The sequence below is a fragment of the Malus sylvestris genome, chromosome 4 (genome assembly GCF_916048215.2).
Source record: "Malus sylvestris chromosome 4, drMalSylv7.2, whole genome shotgun sequence".
Lineage (NCBI taxonomy): Eukaryota > Viridiplantae > Streptophyta > Magnoliopsida > Rosales > Rosaceae > Malus > Malus sylvestris.
In genome coordinates this window covers 7,884,344-7,898,393 of record NC_062263.1, presented here as the reverse complement: position 1 = coordinate 7,898,393, position 14,050 = coordinate 7,884,344, and the positions used below count along the sequence as shown (strand labels likewise).

Genomic DNA, 14,050 nt, shown 5'->3' with positions numbered 1-14,050 from the left:
GAAAAGGAATGAAATTTCAAAGGTTAAAGACGGGAATGGCTTTTGGTGGTCTGTTGGAGAGGGGTTACAGGAGGTTTTTGTCCTTGATTTAAAAAAACGGTTCTCCTGCGATCGGCCCCTTCCACTGATGAGCACTGTGACCTAGCAGATATTATACAACCTTGTATTTTCAGTGATCAAAATGCTAGTCTGATGAGCCCTGTTTTCGATGATGTAATATGGGAGGCTGTTAATGGTATTGGTGCTCTTAAAGCTCCAGGTCCTAACGGCCTCAACGCTAGTTTCTTCCGAGAGTGTTGGGAATTAATTAAGGATTTAGTTATGTGCATAATTAAAAAAATTTCCAAAATGAATCTACGTTACGTCTAATAAATCATACTAATATAGCCTTAGTTCCAATGATCTACGTTATATGTCTTATAAATCATACTAATATAGCCTTAATTCCAAAAATTGATAACCTGGAGCTGGTTTGTAATAATAGACCTATTAGTTTGTATAATGTTAGTTATAAAATTATCACTAAGGTCATCATTAAACGGTTAAAACCATTGTTGCATTTTTGCATTTCTCAAAACCAAGGGGCTTTTGCTCTATGTAGGGCTATACAGGACAACATTCTTATCGCTCATGAAATGATTACAATGTTTAACAAAATGAAAGGACGGACTGGAGCTATAGGGGTCAAACTGGATTTGGAGAAAGTGTATGATTTTCTAAATTGGGATTATATTAGGTACATCATTCTTGGATTTGTTTTTTATAACAAGTGGGTCTCTTTAATTATGGAATGCATCATCTCTACCTCTTTTTTTTATTTTAATTCATGGATATGCTCATGATTATTTTTCCCCCAAAAGAGGTATTAGGCAAGGAGATCTCTCTTGCCTTACATTTTCATCATTTGCATGGAACCTTAATTACACATGTTAATGTGATGGCTAATAGCACTAAATCCCACGTTGGTAACTTATCATCTCCCTAGGGCCCGAGACGGTTGTTTGCTTTTTGCTAAGGCTACCCCCAAGGGAGCAAGAAATATTCTCTCTATTATGAACCTTTTTGCTAAAGCGATGGGACAAAATATTAACTTTACAAGTCATCCCTATATTTTTCCAATAATACTAACTCACAAAACAGAAAAAATATTGTTAATATTTTACAAATTCAACACAAAACTAATGTCGGTAAGTACCTTGGTATTCATAACATTGTATTTTGGAAAGATCAAATTAATGGGAATGAGCTGTTAAAAGGGTGAGGCAGAAGCTAGTAGACTGGAAGGTCAACACCTTTTCTAAGGTAGGTAGACTTACTCTCATTAACTCAAATCTTACATGTATTCCTAACCATGTTATGCCTTGCTTTAAATGCCCAATAAAATTTTGAATAAGCTAAATAAGGAGTGTAGGGGTTATTCTTTTAGGGTAGGGATAGGAAGATTTTTCCTGTTGCTTGGGATAGAGTGTGCACTCCCAAGAAATTGGATGGCCTTGGAGTTTAGCGTTGGAATCAATTTAATAATGCTTGTCTAGCTAAGTTGGGTTGGAAGTTCTAATGGAAAAGAATAATTTGTGGGTAAGGTTGGTCAAGAGTAAGTACCTTCAAGAGGAGGATTTTTTTGGAAAATAAAGTTAGAAAAAATTATTCTCTGGCTTTGAAGAGCATTTTGAATAGCAGAGATGTCATTTTTAAGGGTATTAATTGGAGAGTGGGTAATGGCCAGGATATATTGTTATGGACCCACAATTGGGTTTTTTTCCTTATCCTCTCTTCCATCTCTTACCTGATATTGATTCTTGAAATATTGATTGGAACTTGAGAGTGACTGATTTCATTGTTAAACTGTTGGGACAGGGAGAAACTAGTCCAAGTAGTCTGTAAATGACATGATGAAAAAAAATTGCAATATTCCAATTCCTATTCTTGACACCAAAGATAAGATCATTTGGGGTCCTACCACAAACGGTAAATGTTTCACTAAATCGGCAACTTGGATCCAGAATGGCTCTTTGGTGCAGTCAATTAATCATAAGATGATCAATAAAATGTGGAAGCTCAATATCCCTCTCAAAATTAAAATGTTTGCTTGGTTGTTTATTGGATAAAGACTACAAACAAGGAAAAGACTAAGTCGTTTTCTGTCTAATAATGAAAGTGTGTGTCCTTTCTGCAATATGGATGAGGAGAACCAAATGCATTTATTTGTTAAATGTAGTGTTTTTGTCTCGTTTGGAACTTGGTTTTCGATGCTCCTAATGTTGTTATTAACTTTGCTTCTGTTGTTGAGTGGATGGATTCTCTAAATCATGTGAATAAGGAAGGTCTGGAGCGCAAATTGTTTTTATTGTTATGTTGGCAAATTTAGAATGATATAAATAATAAGGTTTTCAGAGGAGTTATGCCCACTACATGGAGATCTAAATTCTTTGCTCTGCCTTTGTATGAAAGATTTTTTAATTACAACAAGAAGTTTACTAAGAAGAGTTCTTATGATGAATCGACCATTATTAAATGGCATCCGCCAGATAAAGATTTTGTTAAGTTAAATTTTGATAGTTCCATAGTAGGGGCAATATGGTGGCTGGCTTTGCTATTAAGGTCCATTATGGAATTCTTATTGCAGGTGGGGCTTTAAATCTTTACGGATCCACTATCTTCAAAGTCAAAGCTAAAGGTCCAAGAGAGGTATAATGTTTGCCTTAGAAAGCATGTGTTGAAGACGATTCCAAGCTGGTCATCTAGGCTGTACAAGAAGTGTGCTCGATGTCGTGGAATTTGAAGCATACCATTGAAGATATTAAATGGATGGCAACCAAATTTAGTATTATCTCTTGGAACCATATCTTTAGAGAGACAAACTTTGTTGTTGATGCATTTGATCGTCAAGGTCTTTTAATAACTGGGTGCCATTTGTGGAAGCATCATGTTCCTCCTTTTGCTTTAGATGCTCTTCGTTTTGATTATGTTGGGAATGGTTGTATTAGAGGGTTCTCTCATTTAATATATGGTTATTTGGGCTCATAAAAAAAAAAGATATTGTGTAGAGAGAGAAATTGGAGATATTTATCATTTTTTGGAAATGTCTCTATCACTTTTTTACTATGGAAATTAGAAGCTTTGGTCCCTCGCTAATATAGCCGGAAATGTTGAATAAATAAACTAATGTCATTTGATGACGAATATAAGTACTACATATGCTTTATATAACTTCCTGAACCACCTTAGAATTCAAAACCCAACCACACAAAACCAGTCTACAAATTTTGGTATCGCTTAGCACCCACAATGAGCCTCCTTAAAAGCCTTTTAGTTTTCTCCATCCTATGTGCCATTCTCTTCTTTGCATCAACCAATGCAGCTCAATTCCATATTTAAACAATTGTGCCTTCATTGTTTGGGCGTCTGTTGTACCAGGCAGTGGCTGCCAACTCAACAAGCAAATCCTGAGCCGTAAATGTGAGTGTCAATACCATAAGGGCTAGCATTAGGGGCTGGATGAGATGTAGCTTCGATGGAGCAGGACGTGGCAAATGTCAAAAGGTGATTGTCGATGTGTCCTCCAATGCCAAAGCTACATTGACAATCACCTTTTGTTATGGATCACCACCAAACACCCTAGTTGAATATGCCTAACCTAGTGTTATGGATTTCTTTGAAATCTCTCTTGTTGATGGGTTTAATGTACCTATGCACTTTACGTGCGTGTACTAGGGAGATTAGGTGCACAAATAATAGTAACAGGCAATGTCCTGACCAACTGAGGGCTCCAACAGGGTGCAACAACCCTTGCACCCTGTTCAAGACTGATCAATATTGTGGATGCAAAATTCTGCCGTCTTCTCCTTTAATGAAAATGCACCTGCAAAATAATAACACCTAAGATTAAGACCGAAAGTCTCACGCGCCCACAATGAATGGGGGGCTTAGGTCGAAGAATCTTTGATGCCAAAGTTAGAATTCTGAAAAGAATGTGTTTAGGAGTTTGTGGGTAGCAAATGGCTTAACTTTTTTTAGTGGGATAATAGGGATATTTATAGAGGAGTGGCCAACCCTATTTAGAGAATAGTGGCCGGCCATATATGGTGTAATTGGGTGAATAATTGCAACATAATATGTGAAATAATGGCTTGCAATTAACATGGCAATTATCTTAAATTAAATATGAAATTTGGTAGTTATCTTTTGAATAAGGATTTTATGAGTGATGAGAGGGATTTGAATAAATACCTTTTTGATCACCTTTGACTCTTCCTTAATTGAGCCGTTATTGTCCGGAATCCAGTGTGCCTCGAGGGTAATTTTGTCCTTTTTATCCAAAAGTTCACATGTCACCTCCATAATTTTCTTGATTATTTTTTGCTCCACAAATGCTCCCACACCTATTAGGCTGCTTGCAAGAAAGGGCAGCAGGTGTAGAAATCTTCCCTTGCTTTAGGAAACATAAGATTGTTTCCTATTTTGATGTAGATTCCCACTTTAATTGGAAATTATATCCTTCTAGGAAAGGTAAGTAAATTACTTCCAAAGTTTATTTTAAGTCTACCTTAAGTTGATGATTAAATAAACTTCAAAGACCAATTTATTTTGATGTAGATTCCCACTTTAATTGGAAATTAGATTTTTCTAAGAAAGTTAAGTAAATTACTTCCAAAGTTTATTTTAAGTCTACCTTAAGTAAATGATTAAATCAACTTCAGAGAGCAATTTATTCTACCCTACAGTAAAGAGAAAGCTAGAGGATATTTGTTCCCCATTCTCTAGCAATCTTCCTATGCTGCTCGTGAGGGTCTGTCTGCTGCCAAGAGGCTTGTAATTGACTTGACTTCTTTCAAGGGAAAGAAAGATGAGGTTGCTAGATTTAAGGTTGTGACATCTGCCATGTTGAAGATAGTTAGTACGATTGTTGACAGGATTGCTTAGTGTAGAGGCTATGTCGTGCTCACAATGCCGAAGTTTGTGCCAAGACGTCAGTTTGGAGCTAAGTCTAGTTCACCTTTGGAGAGGCTTGCTACTATGAAGATCGATAAGGTGGATTCTACTGCTAAAATGACGCCAATGCCTATTCTTCTTGCTGCTGAGACTGGTTCGCTTGCTGAGAAATATGAGACTACTCGCGTAAGCAGTTATGAGAAATCCACCAAGCCTGTTTGTAAAGAGTCTGCTGAGATCTATGCGCTTTTAAAACCATATCTGCTAGAAGACATGGGCGCGTGTGCCAAGCTTATTGATGGTGTTAAAGGGGTTGTTTGCCCAAGTTCCTTTGCAAAGTATACGACCCAATATAGGAAAACTTCTCTGCTTGCCATGATGCAGAAAACAATGATTCTAGCAGCTGAGTCTATGCTTATTGACCAAGAGGATACCAAGGCTGGCAAGGAGATGGCAACAACTATGGCAGCTGAGGCCTATTCTTCTGCTGAGAGGATCAAAAAGTTGGAGTATGAGCTTGTCGCTTTGAAGGGGTCTAATATCTCTACACTCCAAGTGATCCACTTTAAGAAAATCGTCGATAGGCTTGAAACCTAAGTGTTGGAACTCCAAGGTGCGCTGAAGATTAATGAAAATCTAAAGAATGAAGTTGATGAGTTGCAGCGCGCCCATGTTGGTTTGCTCGAGGAGAATAAGTAGTTGAAGGGTGAGAAGGTTAGACTCGAGGCTTCGCTTGTTCAGAGTCAGACCAATTTTTACAAGCTGGGTTATGTAGATAATGTATTTGGTAAGCCATCTGACTTTGAGTTTGCTAGGAAATACTTCGAAACCTTTTGTATTTCTTCAGAAGACTTTCTTGCCTTTACTTTCGAAGCTTCCATTGGTGAAATGGTCAGAGAAGTTAGTGTTCAAGCTAGGGTAGCCAGGGGTGAAGTGATGGATGATGCCGCTATTGATAATGTGGAGGCTATTGAAGGTGTGGCGACCGAGTAGTCATGGGATGTCCAAGCTCTTGAAGAGTAGTCTTCTAAATAGCCTTTATGATTTTCCTTGTTTTCCTTGTTGCTTTTTCTTTTCTTTTCTTGAACTTCATCTGCCTTCGCTATTTGTTTATCAATTTTGCTAGAAAATTTAATAAACTTGTTTCCTTCGTTTTTTTTTTCATCTTTGCTTCTTTTGTTTATACCCAACCTTTGACCTTTAGACCAGCGACAGACATAATGCTTTTCTATAAGAAAATAGGCCCACGTAGCCTATATAGCCATAGGTTTTAGTGTAGAGCATTTGCAAAGTTGTTACCATAAGATCGGTAGAAGGATACCTTACTTGCAGAACCAGACGAGTCTGTGTAGCCACTTGACTGTTAACTTCAACTTTCTTCAATCTTTGAGTTATGTGGCCAGCATCACAACATACTAAAGATTTATGAGGCATGAAATTCGCTAACCTTTCAAATTGAAAGTACACGGTTGTATGAAATTCCATAGGCAAAGGTCTGAGAGAACTCTCTGCTCTTTATGTAACCAATGATGAAGCTTATCAACTGCGTAGCATGTCGGTAGTGGATAAGGCTTTGTATATGCACGCTAACTGTTTAACCTTTCACAAAAATGTGCTATTGTATAAGTTTAGCATGGTTTATTGCTCGAAGGGCAAGCTATAGGCTACCTTAGTGTACTCGGTAGCAGCTTTAAGATTCCAGGGCAGCCATCTATAGGGCGTACTGCGTAATGTGTCTCTTTCATTGCTGAGGCCCTGTTCCTCGTGAATTAAGCCAAAGACCAAAAATCCTTCATTTGGCTAAGCCTTGAAAAAGACCATAATGACTACTTCTAGGAATCCCAGTGCAAGCCATTGTGTACCTAATTACACCAAGGCAGCCTGACTCATTTGTGTTTGGATATTCAGAGTTTATAGTTTATCCTCTAAGGGGATTAGTTTACCCTTTCACATTGGAGGGCATGGTTGGTCCCCATATAGGTGCAATTTTCACGATAAGTCCCTAAAAAAGGCACGATCTTTTTTTGAAGTGCATGAGTGATCAATTGTTGTAAGCATGCAGCCTAGCCAAGTTGTGAATAACTTTTGAATTCCTCATTGAAAAACAAGCAAAACGAATGAGAACATAGCTGTAAGGTATGAATTGTATAACAACTAGATAATCTTCGGCTTGCAAGGTGGTGCCCGTCGAGCTGCTTGAGTTTTTGGTCTTTAATGTAACGAGAGGTCACGAATGGTACTTCCTCATATTGTAGGTGTTCCACTACTTTCCGATCTCTTTGTCATTCATGGTAGTGAGGGTGTAACTACCCTTGTCGCCTACTTTGTTGACCTTCCCAGATAAGATCCATTTTTTTGGAGCCTTTTCTACGAGCAGTGATGAAGGCTTTTCTTAGGACTAGATCTCCGGGCTGCAACTGCTAGATTTTGGCCCATTTGTTGTAGCTGGAGATGAGCTGCTACTGGTAGGTAGCGATGCGGGTGATGATCTTCTCGCATTCTTCCTCTGCCAGATGTAAGTTTGTGGCCATCTCATTTTTGTTATGCTCGATGCTTGGCAGTAGAGTGTTGATACTTGGTACGATGGCATTGGGAGGAATGATTGCTTATAAAAAAATGTAAATAACTAATTGGGTTTTGAATATGCAATTAGGGTGTATAATTATATACCTCAAAATGCCAAGAAACCAACTTCTTCTTGCCACAATCAGAATTTATGAAATTTCCAAAGAAAGTAAATCCATTAGCAAGTAAGAGACTTTCAGATTCGAGGACCAAATCTAACGAAACTTCTGTTAAATAACCAAAGCTATGCTAAAAATATGAGATGTCAAAAACATTTTGAATCTAGCCACTCAATACTAGGGTCTGATGGTATTAGTTAGATGTCTTAGGTTCGAATCTCGTGGATGGCGAATTCGATACCAAATTAGGTTGTCTATTGTGTAGCTTAATCGAACTCCCCCTCGCCCTAGTATAAAAATATCGATGTACTAAAAAAAAGAAACATTTCGAATAGAAGACTCCTAAGACAAAATGTATTCATTGAATTTTGTCAAGTTTTCACCAGATTAATTGTAGCATGTGATTTTTAAGGGAATATCAAATGTATGCATTCAGATTATGCCAAATTTCCAAAATGGACAAGGGGTACAATCGAGATTTCAATGTGCAATCCAGATTAACAGTCTTGTGACGTAACAACATAGATTAATAGCGAGAGAACATTTGCACAAATCAGGCAATTTACTTATCTTTGTAACAATACTCTCTACTTAACAAGTTATAAAACTTTGATATTGACCTGTGTGTTTAATTTTGATGATACAGATTCGATGGAAGTAGTTTCTTGTCGACATATAAAGGGCACAACATTCTATTTTTTGGGGATTCATTGAGTTTGAACCAATGGCAGTCACTTACTTGCATGCTTTATATAGCTGTCCCAGGAACCAAATACACATTGGTCACGAAAGGACTATTATTGCGGTTTATTGCTTGAAGACATACAAAGAGAAAGAAGACTATCCAATTTCCTTTAGGACTGGATTAAACCTTGTGGAGCAGGATTTTACTACTCTATTTTGGATTAGGATTTCTTTCCTACGATAAGTTTATTTTCCTATTTAGATTTTAGGCTCTATAAAATCCCCTCCTTGTACCTCATAGTGGACAAATGAGTTATGAATAAAAGTTGAGTTAAATTGGTTGTGATAGGAGCTTATTTGTGTTGGTTTGATTACCAGAACTTAAGAACCATAGCAATGCTCTTAAGTATGAAAAATTCACATAAAATATTGAATTGTTCTTCTCATTAAATCTATCAAAGGAAGATTACAGTTTTTAAAGGAAAAATATTGAAAAACAAATAACAACTACTATTCCATGATCACATGCTGATTTCATGGAGATTTTAAACCTAAGCAACAGAAGCAATCTTAACCGTGGTGAACTTGCTTAACCACGACTCCTACAAACTAGGACTTGAGCTTAACTAGGTCTCTATATCGCCAATCAGCATTATTTAATTAAAAAAAACTTAATTAAACTTAGCTAACAACTCTTAACACCCTTCCTTAAACTGATTTCTACTGAAAACAGTTTAGGGTTTAGATACCAACACGAAATCTTCATCAGCTTCTATAACCTTCACATATCCTGCTAGGTTTTCAACCCACTCATTCTCAAGATGTTTGAGTGAAAACACTCCAAGTTGCTTCCTCAGTTTCTTTAACAGAGGCTGCTTGAGTGACTTTGTGAGTATATCAGCCAATTGACTTCCACTCTTGTAATACCCGAGCTCAACTACACCATCATTGCACAGATTTCGTAGAAAATGGAAACGAACATCAATATGCTTACTTCTTCCATGCATTATAGGATTTCTTGATAACTTTATGGCAGAAATATCATCACAAAAAATGGTTGTTGAACCCTCTTGTTTGTCATCGAGTGCTTCCAGCATCCTTCTCAGCCAAATACCTTGACATGCACATGATGCAGCTGCAACAAACTCTGCCTCAGTAGTGGATAGGGTCACAATTTGCTACTTCTTTGAGGACCATGTAATTGCTCCAAATTTTAGCATGAAAACATGTCCTGAAGTACTCTTCATATCATCAATATCCCCAGCGTAATCACTGTCAGTGAAGCCAACAAAATTTGAACCTCCTTGACTATTATAGAACACTCCATAATCAATTGTTCACTTTACATATCTCATAATTCGTTTTGCTGCATTCAAATGCATTTCAATTGGTCTTTCCATATACCTACTGATGACACTCACTCCATACATTAAATCAGGTCGTGTGAAAGTCAAATACATAAAACTTCCCACGAGTTGCTTGTAGAATGAACTATCCATTACTGCTCTACTGATATCTTTACACAACTTCAGTCCAGGCTCTAATGGTGTTCCAATCTCTTTGCAATAAGCCATTTTAAACTTCTCAGCGATTTACTGTGCATATTTCTTCTGACAAATAAAGTTCCCAACAGCCTTTTGAATGACTTCAACACCCAGAAAATAACTCATGAGGCTGAGATCAGTCATCTCGAACTCCTTCATCATGGACCTCTTGAATTCTTCCATCATTTTAACATTGTTACTAGTATATATCAAATCATCGACATATAAGCAAAGAATTAACATTTTACCTCCAGTTTCATTCTTAACATATAGTGAGTGATCATAGGGACATTTCTGAAACCCTAGCTTTCCAAAATGATCATCAATTCGACTGTACCAAGCACAGGGTGCTTATTTCAATCCATAAAGCGACTTCTTTAGTTTATACACTTTTCCATCTTCTCCCTTCTTCTCATATCCTTATGGTCGATCGACGTACACCTCATCATGCAATTCTCCATGCAAGAACGCTGACTTTACGTCCAATTGATAAATCAACCATAAGCTGCAAGCGAGATTACGAACCTTATTGAACCTTGTTTAGCCATGGGAGTAAACATTTCCTTGTAATGAATGCTATGTTTTTGCTTGTATCCCTTTGCCACCAAACGAACCTTGTGCTTGTCTATTTCTCCTTTCTCATTAACTTTGGTTCTGAAAACCTATTTTACACCAATAATCTTGTGTCCCTTAGGCAAATGTGTCAGCTCCCATGTATTGTTCCTTTCAATGGACCTTATTTCACTTTCCATCTTCTCTTTCCACTTCATCTTCTTTGAAGCTTCTTCAAAAGTGATCGAATCTGTGTCTACAAACAGTGCAAAATGAGCACTGTCATCATATGAGCTTGTGTAGCATGTATCGTAGTCCATCATCCAAGCTGGCCTTTTTCTTGAACTTTCACCCTTTAAATTATATCTCTCTTCTTCAACTTGTTATGGTACTTCTTCAGTTTGAGGTGGGGTTGAAGCCATAGTGTTTTCTTCATCAAAGTCATCATCAACTTGTATCTATTGGTTGTTTTTCTTATTTGCAGACCAACTCCATATTGTATTCTCTTCAAACACTCCATGTTGTATTCTCTTCAAACACCACATCTCGACTGATAATGATCTTCTCATTTTCAGGATTTGTAACCTGTAAGCTTTAGACACATCACTTACACCAAGAAACACACACTTTTCACTTTTGTTGTCCAGTTTCTTCCTTTTCTTATCAGGAATATGTGCATATGCTATGCACCTAAACACCTTGAAATGCTCTACGGAGGGCTTTTTCCCATTCCAAGCCTCTTGGGGTGTCATATTTTTAAAAGAAAAGGTGGGACTTCTGTTAAGAACATGAACTACCCAAAGAACTACTTCAGGCTAAAACTGTTTTGGAACTTTTCTCTTTACTAGCAGGGTTTAAACCATGTTGAGTATGGTTCTATTTTTCCTCTCTGAGACCCCATTTTGCTGCGGTGTGTAAGTTGCAGTGAGTTGCCTTTTTATTCCACTTTCATCACACAAAGCTTCAAATGCTTTCGAACAAAACTCTCCTCCATGGTCAGTGCACAAAACTCTCCTTCATGGTCAATGCACAAGCACTTGATTTTCTTCTCAGATTCATTCTCAACAAGAGCCTTGAAGCTCTTGAATGCATCAAATGCCTCTGACTTCTCATGCAAGAAATACACTTATGTTTTTCTACTGAAATCATCAATAAATGAGATGAAATACCTCTTCCTTCCGTTTGAACTTGGATTAATTGGTCCACATAGGTTCGAGTGAACCAATTCCAAAACCGAGTGAGCCCTTGTTGCTTTCCCACTTGGAAATGTTTCTCTTGGCTACTTTGCTATGACACACTCCTCACAAACCTTGGTCTGGTTTGTGATCTTAGGCAAACCAGTCACCATCTTCTTATGATAAAGTGTTCTTAGTCCATTGAAGTGCAAGTGCCCAAACCTGTGATGCCACAACCATGTTTCATCATATTCCTTTGCAACCAAACAAGTATTTACACTCTTAAGCTTCAACGGGAACAACTTGTTTAATGACATCTTCACCACAGCTATGAAGCCTCTCTTTGGATCATATATTTCACATTCTCCTTGAAATATGGTGATGATATACCCTTTATCTTGAAACCGTCCAGCACTTAGAAGGTTTGTTTTCAAATCAGGAATGAAGAAGACATTTGAAATTGTCTCAATAAAGTCATTTTTGGTCCTGATTTGAATCTCTCCTTTTCCCATCACATTCACTATTGACTTGTCTCCAAAACTTACAGTGGTACGAAAGCTTTCATCTAGATTAACAAAGGATGCTTTACAGCCGCTCATGTGGTTGCTACAACTAGTGTCCACATACTAAGTCTCTTGGTCAAAGTTCTCCATAATATGAAATGCCATCAGCAGTGTTTCTTCCTCCTTTTTCTCAATAAAATTTGACTTCTCTCCCTTCTCCTTAGGAAGCTTGCTGTAGCACTCATTTCTGTAGTGCCCATAGTTACCACATCTGTAACATTCAACATGTGATTTGTCAAACTTCTCTTTGCCTTTGCCTTGACGATCATCATCTTTCTTGGAAACATAAGATGATTTGCTATCATCTCGATTCCCAAACCGTCCACCATCTCGATTTTCTCGACCTCTTCCACGTCCTCTTCCTTCTCTTGAACTTGAAGATTCAGTGAAGGTGGAAGCCTTCAAAGCTTGTTCTTGGGAGCCTTCACGGTTGAGATTCTGCTCATGGACTAGCAAGGAGCTTTGTAGCTCATCAATTGACATATCCTTTACGTCATTTGACTCCTCAATGCAGCAAACCACGTAGTCGAATTTAGGAGCCATTGATCTTAAGATTTTCTCCATGACTTCATTGTCTTCAATCTTGTGACCATGGATTCTCATCTTGTTAGCCATTGACATAGCCTTTCCAATATACTCATTTACAGATTCTTCATTCTTCATTTGAAGAGTCTCAAAGTCTCTTCTTATAGCTTGAAGTTATGCTCGCTTCACCTTTCTGGATCCTTGGTGCTTCTTCTTCATTAACTCCCATATTTGGTGGGAGGTATCCTTCTCGAGAATGGTTTCGAGAATGGATCTATCAATCTCCTGAAATAGGTAATTCTTTACCTTTAAATCTTTCAGCTTTGGTTCATCAACCTTCTTTTGTTGTGCCGTTGTCAAGATACCTTCAGGTATTTCAATTCCCGTTTCATCAAGGTCAAAGTACTCTTTAGACCTTAGGAAGTTTTCCATCAGCATGCTCCAATGGTCGTAATGACCATCAAACTTTCAGTTGCCTTCTCACTCGACATTGTTTCTTTCTCATACCCCTAAAAGCTGGCTTGTATACCAAATGTTGGTTTGATTACCAGAACTTAAGAACCCTAGCAATGCTCTTAAGTATGAAAAACTCACATAAAATATTGAACTGTTCTTCTCATTAAATTTGTCGAAGGAAGATTACAGTTTTTAAAGGAAAAATACTGAAAAACAAATAACAACTACTCTCCCACGATCACATGCTGATTTCATGGAGATTTTAACCCTAAGCAACGGAAGCAATCCTAACCGTGGTGAACATGCTCAGCCATGACTCCTACAAACTAGGACTTGAGCTTGACTAGGTCTCTACATAGTCTCTACATAGCCAGTCAGCATTATTTAATGAAAAACAACTTAATTAAACTTAACTAAAAACTCTTAACAATTTGGAGTGATTCCAAATTCCAATTCTTGGTGCGAGGCCAAGAACTGGTGAGAGGCGCCTGGAGTGATTCCAGTTATCCTTTATTGTTGTTTCAATTTAAGTTTTATGTGTTTACGCTTCCGTTAATACAATCTAATTTCCGCTTCCCCACTCTATTATCCTACATCACAGAGAGAAAAAAAATGAAGGTTACCTAAGGATTCGTGCATTCATCTTCTACAACATGCAACAGAAAAACACTCATGGATAGAAAAAGGTAGAAAAGGGTGCATGGAAAATAAATAGATCAACTTAAGTGCTTAACAATCAATCAACAAATTGAACATAATTTGAAGTTTTAGTAGAATGAGCTAAGAAAAAAGAAGTTTGGTTCGCATGAAAGAAAAAATCCACTTGAAATGGTAGTCTTTCAAGATGTTTTATGGTATTTATGCGAGTTCTAAAATGCTATAAATGTAAAAGTTGCCTCAAGAGCCTTTTCTGCGTTGGTAAGAGCCTAACCCCT

General features: G+C 37.5%; 1 pseudogene; it reads left to right on the top strand.

Annotated features, from left to right (window-relative positions):
• Positions 1 to 3,266: 3,266 nt before the first annotated feature.
• LOC126618087 (thaumatin-like protein) overlaps positions 3,267 to 14,050 on the top strand; it is a 34,325-nt pseudogene continuing 23,541 nt past the window's right edge.